The sequence below is a fragment of the Schistocerca piceifrons genome, chromosome 8, assembly GCF_021461385.2.
Source record: "Schistocerca piceifrons isolate TAMUIC-IGC-003096 chromosome 8, iqSchPice1.1, whole genome shotgun sequence".
NCBI classification, from domain to species: Eukaryota; Metazoa; Arthropoda; class Insecta; order Orthoptera; family Acrididae; genus Schistocerca; species Schistocerca piceifrons.
The window spans coordinates 126,766,400-126,777,638 of NC_060145.1; the positions used below are offsets into that span (position 1 = coordinate 126,766,400).

Consider the following 11,239-nt stretch of genomic DNA (forward strand, 5'->3'; position numbering starts at 1 on the left):
GATTACGTTGTCATCTTAACCCTTCTACAGTATGTGGAGAACTCTGAGATACATGTCAAGTACAAGGACCAGAACTGTGCCTTAGTCTACCTGCATCGAGTTGTTAACATTCTGGTAGCTGCGTTAATAGAGATAGGAATCATACTATTTTAGCTACTGCTCAAGCTAAATTTCTAGGTAGACATTAGAACTGACATTGCAAAAACATGTCAACGAACTCCAACATAAGGTTCATATGAGAACTGACATGTCTTACGCTGACTGTGGAGCCGTCCATATGATTCACATCTGTAAAAACAATTATGAGCAAGGTAGAATATGGCCGCACGTGTTATGACTCCGTATCCACATCACAACTGGAAGCTGTAGGCCGTACACAGTTAGCAGCTCTGCGTATTTGTGGGCCCATATCAAGACTTCGGCAACGGCGTTGCCGCAGTGGATACACCGGTTCCCGTCAGATCACCGAAGTTAAGCGTTGTCGGGCGTGGCCGGCACTTGGATGGGTGACCATCCAGGCCGCCATGTACTGTTGCCATTTTTCGGGGTGTATCAGCCTCGTGATGCCAATTGAGGAGCTACTCCACCGAACAGTAGCGGCTCCGCTCAAAGGAAACCATAATAACGACCGGTAGAGCGGTGTGCTGACCACGTGCCCCTCCTATCCGCATCCTCCACTGAGGATGACACGGCTGTCGGATGGGCCATTTGTGGCCTGAAGACGAAGTGCTTTATATCAAGCCCTCAGCGTCCGTGATGCAAGGGGAAACGGCAGTTCCATTACTCGTTACGAGACAAATCTGTTATGTGGCCATGTTGAGGGTCAGATCGTCTATCAATTGTCCATTACATTAGAAATGACCTCAGTTACTAAATCTGATTCGGATACCGTACGAAGAAAAGAAAACTCCTGCTAACAACTTCACTTCATACGGTGAAATTCTGGGACATCAGTTTTACTGAGGACATATGATGCCAAGCAGACTATATCTCTTCAAAAAGTTGCTTTGCTCTCTACGATGGTCATGATGTGGGTGCTTCTGTATCGTAACTGGCAAGACTGGTACAGCGTACACGGATATTTCCAAAGTGTGTGTTTCTGCAAGACTCGCATTTTTTGATGACGGAACGTGATGGGTACAATACATCTTGTTACCATCAGAGGCGTCGATATTAACTGCGTAGATTTATGCATTCAAAAAAATGGTTCTAATGGCTCTGAGCACTATGGGACTTAACACCTTAGGTCGTCAGTCCCCTAGGACTTAGAACTACTTAAACCTAACTAACCTAAGGACATCACACACATCTATGACCGAGGCAGGATTCGGACCTGCGACCGTAGCGGTCGCGCGGTTCCAGACTGAAGTGCCTAGAACGGCTCGGCCAAACTTCCATATGTCACCATTTCTCCGTCACAACGTGTACTCGTACACACATTATGTAATTCCCGTACAGAGGAAGATATTTTAATTGAAAGTCGCTGCACAGTACTGGCGGACAAATACGATATTCCAAGTGCCTGTGTTGTTCAGAAATACGAAGCAACGAAGAAAAGGCACTGTGGCGACACGGGCGTATGAAATACGTGAAATGTATTCCCAGTTGCAGAACTGGACAACCATCAACATTGGAACGACAATGAAATCTTTGCCGGATCGGGAGTCAAACTCGGATTTGCCGTTTATCACGAGCAGCTCACCTTATTATTATGCTATCCGATAACACGCCACGGCCAGACCCAATCTTCCGTAAGTCGTCAAATATGAGTATGCAATCTTCACTTGCACAGTCATTATGTGCGTTTCTGTGCAGGTGAGACATTTTAATTGGTAGCCGCTTGCCCGATGTCGGCGAACAAATATTATAGTGCTGCGCCTGTGTTGTATGCATGCATGTCCGGCACTGCAATACGGTATTCATTACCCGATATCAGCCAGCGACTTCCAATTAAAATATCCTCCCCTGTACATTACGTAATGCGTGTACGAGTACAGGTTGTGACGCAAGAACGACGGCTTATGGAACTTTAGGTCTAGCCATTAGTACTGCACGGATGATAGGGTTCTTTTAAAGTGACCGCTCGCGTATAGCGGGCAGTCCGGATTGGAGTCCCGGTCCGGCACACATTTTCATTGTCGTCATTACCTTATACAACTAATGGTTGTTCTCATGTACACTGAAGTGCCAATGAAACTAGTGCAGCTGCCTAATATCGCGTAGGACCCCCACGAGCACGCAGAAGTGCCGCAACACGACGTGGGATGGACTCGACTATCATCAGAAGCGATTCTGGAGGAAACTGACAGCGTGAATCCCGCAGGGCTGTCCATAAATCCGCAAGAGAACCAGGGGTGAAGATCTCTTCTGAACAGCACGTTGCAATGCATCCCAGATATGCACAATCATGTTCGTGTCTGGCTAGTTTGGTCGCCAGTGGAACTGTTGAAATTCAGAAGAGAGTGCCTGGAGCCACTCTGTATCAATTCTGGACGTGTAGGGTGTCGCACTGTCCTGCTGTAACTGTCCAAGTCCACCAGAATGCACAATGGACATGAATGGATGCAGGTGATCAGACAGGATCCTTACGTACGTGTCACCTGTCAGAGTCGTACCTAGACGTACCAGGGGTCCCATATCACTCCAACTGCACACGCCTCACACCAATACAGAGCTCCACCAGCTTGAACAGTCCCCTGCTGACATGCAATACACGTCCATCCACTCGACACAATTTGAAACGAGACTCGTTCGACCAGGTAAAATGTTTCCAGTCATCAACAGTACAATGTCAACGTTGAGGGCCCGAGGCGAGGCGTAAAGCTTTGTGTCGAGAAGTCATCAAGGGTACACGAGTGGGCCTTCGGCTCCGAAAGCCCAGATCGATGATGTAACGTTGAATGGTTCGCACATTGACACTTGTTGATGGCCCAGCATTGAAATCTACAGCAATTTACGGAAGGGTTGCACCTCTGTAACGTTGAACGATTCTTTCCTCGTTAATCCCGTTGTTATAGGATCTTTTTCCGGCCGCAGTGATGTCGAAGATTTGATGTTTTACCGGATTCATGATATTCACGGTACACTCGTGAAACTGTCGTACGGGAAAATCCCCTCTTCATCGCTATCTCGGAGATGCTGTGTCCCATTGCTCGAGCGCCGTCTATAGTACCACGTTCAAACTCACTTAAATGTTGATACCCCGCCATTGTAGCAGCAATAACCGATCTGACAACTGCACCAGACAGTTATCTTATATAGTGGCCCACCGCAGCGGCGTGTTCTGCCTGTTTGCATTACTCTGTATTTGAATAAGCATGCCTATACCAGTTTTTCTGGCGCTTCAGTATATGTACAGAGACGTCTCTATAGAGCAAAGGAGTTGCGTCAGATGATTCAGTTGATGAATGCTCTAAGAGGCAAAGAACGAGCACATCTACTGACGAAAATAGTGCAACATCTACTTCTTGCCTTGATACCCCAATAATACGAGGGCTGTTCAATGAAGAATGATCATAATTTTTTTTCACAACATACCTTTACTCATCCTCATAATTTTGATGGTCCTTCACAAAGTAGTCTCCCATGAATGCGATGCACTTGTCCCAGCGCCGGCCGCGGTGGTCTAGCGGATCTAGGCGCTCAGTCCGGAACCGCGCGACTGCTACGGTCGTAGGTTCGAATCCTGCCTCGGGCATGGATGTGTGTGATGTCCTTAGGTTAGTTAGGTTTAAGTAGTTCTAAGTTCTAGGGGACTGATGACCACAGATGTTAAGTCCCATAGTGCTCAGAGCCATTTGAACCTTGTCCCAGCGTTTCTGCCAGTCTTCATATACATGCTGGAATCCATTTTTTGAGAGGTCTTCAAAATCGCCTTCGCAGCCTTCACCACTATTTCTGATGATTGATAATGCCTCCCACGAAGGCGTTTTTTCATGTTATGGAATAGAAAAAAGTCACACGGGGTTAAATCCGGACTATAGGGAGGGTGAGGGATGCACTTCACGTTGATTTATGCAGGATATTCCGCAACAACATTGACAATATGCGGTCGCGCATTATCGTGGTGCAGAATCCAGCCTGCTTCACTGAAATGTGGTCTTTTGCGCCTGATATGGACTTGCAATGTTTCCAAGACATCCATGTAGTGCTGTCCAGTTACTGATGTGTGTGCAGGTTGATGTTTTCTTCCGTAAGCAACGGGTCCACCTTCCTTTGAAATTGCTTGTCTCCCCTGTTTAAACATTTCAAACCACCTTCGCGCTGTGTTGTAGTGAATAACAGAGTCTCCATAGGTCTCCTGTATAGGCCTCAGCTGATGATTTGTTGAGACTAAAGCAGAATTCAAAGCTGCATGCTGATAAACCACTCCATGAATATCAAAGAATGAGATGACCATAAGTTTCCTAGCAGCAGCAACCACTTTTTCTTTTTTGGGGTTGGTGATGAAGGAGATTTCCACTCTGAGCTGTGCTTTTTGCTCTCAGGATCAAAATGATGTAACCGAGTTTCATCAGCAGTCCAGAATAAGATTTTCTCTCTGCAGCGGAGTGTGCGCTGATTTGAAACTTCCTGGCAGATTAAAACTGTGGCTAAGCCATGTCTCCGCAATATCGTTTCTTCCAGGAGTGCTAGTTCTGCAAGGTTCGCAGGAGAGCTTCTGTGAAGTTTGGTAAGTAGGAGACGAGGTACTGGCGGAAGTAAGGCTGTGAGGACGTGACGTAAGTGGTGCGTGGGTAGGTCTTTCTAAAAAAAAAAAAAAAAAAAAAAAAAAAAAAAAAAAAAAAAAAAAAAAAAAAAAAAAAAGGACGGTAGAGCACTTGGTCCCGAGTTCGAGTCTCGGTCTGGCACACAGTTTTAATCTGCCAGGAAGTTTCATCAGCAGTGAGCAGTGATTACATTTGAAAGAAATTCCGAATCTTCCTCTAACATCAACTTTAACTGCATGCAGACGTCCACGCGAAAGTCCTTTTTTTCGAAATCAACAGTCTTGGAACCCATCGCGCACAAACACGGGTCATGTGTAATTTTTCTGCCACCAACGTATGGGTGGCACCCAATGAAATGTTCAGTATTTCAGAAAGTGATCTTAAGGTAATTCGTCGATTCTCTCTCACAATGACAGCAGCAGTATTGATGTTCTCTTCCGTAAGAGCAATAACTAGGGCACCGGGTCCACCTTCCTTTAAAATTGCTTGTCTCCCCTGTTTAAACATTTTAAACCACCTTCGCGCTGTGCTGTAGGAAAGAACAGACTCTCCATAGGCCTCCTGTAACACTGTATGGACCTCAGCTGAGGATTTGTTGAGACAAAAGCAGAATTTCAGAGTCGCATATTGTTCCTCACGTGTTACCTCCATTGCAGCGGTAGGCGATACTGAACGTGTCTGACACAGCCGGGAACCAGGAGTCCCAACAATGAAACTACTAAGCGCGTTTGTTGCACATTAAGCTAACAGAATATCGTAAGATTAAATTTTAGCGCGAGAAATTATGACCATATGATCATTCTTTATTGAATAGTCCTCGTACTATCCGACGGCGGTAGTATTGCACTTGGCGTCCGTAAAAAAATACATGATTAAGGAAAATGCTTTGCGAATGCTTTCAGGACAGTAGTCAGATACTATGAAATATTTCAGCTTGTCCTCTTGAAACGTAACGACAAAAACTCAACGATTAGCCGATCGAAGCGCCGTCACTCCCAGCTGCAATAATATTGTGGTTGACTAATACCGTGATTTTCACAACACATTCGCAGTCCGAAAAATAACAGATGGAAAATGGGAGTGGACATAGATCGTAACATTAAAGGCATGTGGTACTGGGAAATTCACCATCAGATTCCACGCCATTCTTCGCCTATCGACTCGGCGCTCACGAGAGAAGAGACTACTATTGTTAATAGGCTGAGAGCAGGTCGCATGAATACTAATAAAACGAGACATTTGTTACAATTAACACCAAGCTGTGATTCATGACCCATTGGCGAGGACAAAGTACGTATACCAACAGAACGTAAATGAATTTCATATTAAAAAATTGTGACTTTACTGTGATGGTGGAGTCAGACTAATGTACTATGTATACTAATCATTTCGCACAATTGTGTTTTATATTTTGTAATGAATGCCCTGTTTGTATCATTTCGTGACGTGATTGCATCTAGTCAAAGGGGCTGTGCCTGGAACCAATAAAATAAGTATGCTGGTCTTCCTGTTTGTAGTATTGCCAGCTGCAATGGTGTGTTGTTCTGCCGTCTTTACTTTGTGTTGTGGCGGATGTACGCAGTTCAGTTCTTGTTTTTTCGTTGTGCAGATGAGCATGTGTCTGTATATTGACAGGATAGGCGGAGCTCGGCAGGGGGAAATGTTTAGAACAATATATCACGTATTTATTGCATAACTATAGTATGAAGTAAAATATTATGTATTACAGGCCACCGAAGATCTTCGTAAATAAAAAAATATATATGCCAATCAAATTAGAGCATTTCTTTCGTCATAGACAGGGACCTTGTATAACAAGAAAATAGTAATAAACAAGTTAATGGCGCTTTTCCTGACAAATCTAGCTGAATAGTATTTGTATGCAGGTTGTGGCTAGAATACGCGCTGACAGTCCTAACTTTGGATATGTTATGAGCACGCAGCCTTCGGGTTAAGACAGCGTCTTCCATCCGTTCAAGTGTTTCCTTTTAGTTTGTCAGGGTCGGCTGGTAGACATACTGTTGCCAAACTACAGCATCTCTCTATTTTATTAGCAAAGCCTGTAATTGTGGTCTCAGAAGCGGGAAGAGTAACAAAACTAAACTTGCAATAGCTTTGTGCAGCCTTCGTACTCGGCTTCGCGCCAATCGCATGTCTGACAATTTGAAATTAGAGTAGTTCTGCGGGAAGGAGCTGCATTTGGCCGTCTGTTTGCCGAACACTCGCTTGGCTAAGAGCAGCCAGCAGTTTGGCTGGAGTTTGAGCGGCCAGGAACCACAACTCCAACTGAACGTCGCGGCTGCCAGAGAAGCAGCAGAAATTCAGCAGCTCGAATACTGTTAACTATAAGCTGATTAATGGTGGACGATCATAGTGTTCCCGTTTCAGATCTGGTGAAGTTCAGATATAGCTACGTCATAGCAGACATTACGTACTAGATGAACTATTTGTTTCGCACAATTTATGCTACTCTATCCTCCTCTCTCCCTCCTTTTCCTTCCCACCGTCAGTTTCCCAGTTTTTTAAGCTTTTGCACAGGTACTCGGTCCTTCGCATATCAAATATTCATAATAACAATAATGTCATCTCCACTAAAACAGCAAAATCCATGTAATCGAAATGGTTTCCCAGCTTTTTTTGAAATGAACGGAAACGAGGATGTGCTGAGAATAGTAACGTGTAGCTAGGAAAGTACTTCGCTTGCTGTGTTATGCTGAAGATGAAAAGAAATCTATCGTGTGCTCATGACAAATGGAAAATAGCACATCAAGTTTAACCTCTTACAGTCTGCATTATCCTTTACTCTGGAGAGGGAGGATAAAACACCCCATAAACAGGTGCAAAATATGTCGATATTAATCCCGGCCGATATTTCGCGTCGTCGACTTGTATGCTTAGATGGCGCTGGTATTTATCAGAAGCCACAGAACTCAAAAAATGCAAACGATTAAGCTTATCCATTGTAGATGTTTTAGAACCTGTTACTAAAGAAAATTTTAACCACCTGTAACCTCCCCCCTCACTTACCGACCTTAATGACAGTGAAAAATGAAACCGCGTGTACCTAATGGGAGTTTTGGAAAAGCAATCGTCACCGAAGTTAACCTGTCGGTAAAGAGGGAGGAAAGGGTTACATCTAAATGAAAGGAAAAATGCAAATGAAACTGGTGGAAATTAATTTTGAAAAGGGGTAAAGTTAATAAAGAAAGTAAATGTGCGGCCGTTACGTTAACAATTAACTAGCGGTAATTAGATATTTGAGATTTGGGGGAAATCACGGTCGCCAGTCCTAAGGACAATTACTATAGTAACTGAAAAAGAAAGGTTATTACACATATAATTAACACTAGAAGCGTGGCAACTGAAGGTTGACACGTGTAGTGTGAAAACTGAAAGTTTGTCAGAAGTAATAAATTTCGCTACACCCTGACTTAATTTAGCAAAAGAATTAATAACCGGAAAATCGAAAGTTAATTTAGTGACTGAAGTTAATAGTGAGCTTTCTTTCTGAAGCACATCGAAATTCAGTAAAATACGGTTAGTCTTGGACTACCTCAACAATCATTTCAAAAACTACTTGAATCTACGCAATTTAGAAATAAGAGATTTAACTTTGAACTTGAATTAAATGATCCTGAACAATTAACAATAGTAAAATTTAGTACGTACCAAGCTGAGCTGCAGTCACAGGTAAGCTAAAATGCGGTAACAAAGCTCGCACTCTTAATTCGTGCTTGTGTAATCTGAATATTGTAGCCAGCTCTGAGACTTTAACTGAACTTTGAAATTAAAGCAGTGAAATGGAATTATGCTGGCGTTTGAATTTCAACGACACTCGGGTTCATTTCGGAAAAGGAAGGGACCCTGCTTGGCAATGCAATTGGGACAATGAGCAACAAAGGTTCATGCTAAGTTGCTGTAATATTGCGAGGCAAATGGAACAATTTGAAAAGCTGAGGTCTGCCATACAGTTCTGAAACTTTACGTGCTTTTAGTCTTCCTTGTTGGTTGATTGAAGGTTTGAAGCCGTCGATCGAGGAGGTGGCGACAGTCACTCATTGTCGGCCGTCGCTGTTGCAGAAGCTGGATGTTGGCGCGCCTTCTTCTCGACACGGTCACCAGGCGAAACGGGCTCTTGATGTGCGCCAGCTAATGCGTCCCGTCCGCGACACCATGTCAGAAACTATCATCGCGAGTCGAGCGCAATTACATGCTGCCAAACCCCGAAAGCGCGGCAACTCGCGGGAGCGTCACACAACACCTGCTCCACTCGCTACTCCCGCCAGACTCTCACTTACTGTTCTGCCCGCGCTCCACGCGGCAGAGTTAACACTACCAAAGATCCTACACACTTTGAGTCTTCACACGACCTATCGATGTAATCGTTCGATAGCAGTTTTCCCTAGGCAAGACCCAGCGTAAAATACAAATAATATTTACGAAACAAACCAATTATACATGGACATAAGTGCATAAATATATATATACAAACAGTAAAACAATTACAATATATAAAGAGACAGAAATGTCATATCTTGAGGTAACAAAACAAGGGAAAAAAATAATAGTACAATAGATGAAAATAGAAGGATATGCATTTCCGGCGTTACACGTGCCCCACATTGTCTGAGGATGTTCGTGTAACGTATACAGACTCAGAAAATGTCCCAAAAAAGAAACAGCGGAAATGCATATGCTCAAAACATCAACAAATTTAGCATTCGTCTAATTAATCATAAATCAATTTTTAGACCATAATAATTGAGTGGAGACACTCCTAATCTCATTCCACTCTGTCATCTTGCACAAAATAAAACAGGTTGACAACATATTAAAATTCATAGAAAACATAGAAAATGGTTTAGCTATTCTAAAATTGTCAAAATTCCCAACAGTATCAAGAAATGGAATACTATTTACAAAATTAATCAGAGTACATGGTCATAAAAACAGGTAGATCAAAATACGCAAATTAATAATTAATTACATAGAATACACATTTTTACATAACCCTTTCATAATTAATATTCTCGTCATGGGAGTCCATTAAACGCTAAACAAGAAAATAACACACATCAGATCGAAAAAAACATAAATATTGACAACAGAATTCTTTCATATCAGCTGTCCGGGAAGAAAAACAACTCCGCCTTCCGTACTCGCAAGTACAAAGAATGCCGACAGCGGCACAAGAGCCGACAGCGGCACAAGAGCCGACAGCGGTTCCGCCCCGCCAGTATTGTTGCGCCCGCCTGTGCGGCAGGCTTGATCTCTCTCGCCCTTGTAACGGCATTTCCATAACGTCCGTTTCACTGAATTCTTTAGGAAAAACTCACTCCCGAGTAATCTCAAGGAGTCCCTTAATACTATCACAGTGGATAACTCAACACTGTCCATCATCACACGCATGTACTAGCCTGAAACTTAAAACAGCGTCTAAGTACATCGGCAATGACTAGTAAAACACATATTTATGAAATCTTACAGTTATTTACAAAATCATATTTACATTCCTTAATCTACTGTGACTCAGCTGAAAACTTAAACTAGCAGCTTGGATTTTTCAGTTGATTAGATCATGATTAAATTGATTAAAATTAAATTGATTAATCAAAATTAATTACTTATTAATTACAACTTCTTTAATGACCTTGGTCAGTCAAAAGCATGGCAATCTAGCAAATCGTTAAATCTTACACTCTATTTTACATACTGTATAAATTACCCATTGTGTGGTATTAATCGATCCTAGGTTGGTACAATTTCAAGTCTATAATATTCCGTAAGCATTTGTGTGAGGCATACCAATGACTTTATATGGTCCATTATAAAAAAACTTAAATTTAGAGTTTTCATGGTCTATCTCGCTCGATTTCTCATGAGCTTTTACAAGTACTAAGTCTCCGATCGCAAACTTAGCAAAACGCGCTTTAGCGTCATGACGACGTATGCGAGCATCGGCTTTTAACTTCATTACTTCTCGCAAACGATCTTTTTTCACACCAATACTAATGTCAATCCGTGGAGGGAATTTGATTATCACTTCCACTAAACTTTTACTTCTGTCATCCAACAGGATTTCCTCTGGAGAAAATCTCGTAGATTCATGTCTCAAGGTGTTCATAATTCTCTTAAATTCTGCTTCATATTTGCCCCATTCCCTATGGTTGTGATGGCAGTAGGTACGGGAAAGTCGGCCTCGTCTTTGTTCGTGTGTTACGTTTGACACACCTTCTACAATACTTTCCAATTCACTTTCTACATTATTGTCAATGCCGAGATTCCTCACATTACAGTAGTTCAAATTCATACCTACATCAATACCATTCGGCCAGTTAACAATGTGTATAGGCTGGTATTGCCTATGCACACCGTCTCCTGCCTCGTCAAAGCTAACTACTATCGTTTTATCTAGTGACATACATGTCAAAGTTTTGCTTTCGCAGTTAATCACTGCACGGTACTTTAATAGCCAATCTAACCCGATAATTACTTCCGTAGTTAAGTCTGGCACGACTACAAACTCTTGT

At 42.7% G+C, this 11,239-nt stretch overlaps 1 pseudogene; it reads left to right on the top strand.

The window, feature by feature from the left end:
• Positions 1–420: 420 nt before the first annotated feature.
• LOC124712655 lies at positions 421–538 on the top strand (annotated as a pseudogene).
• Positions 539–11,239: the final 10,701 nt, after the last annotated feature.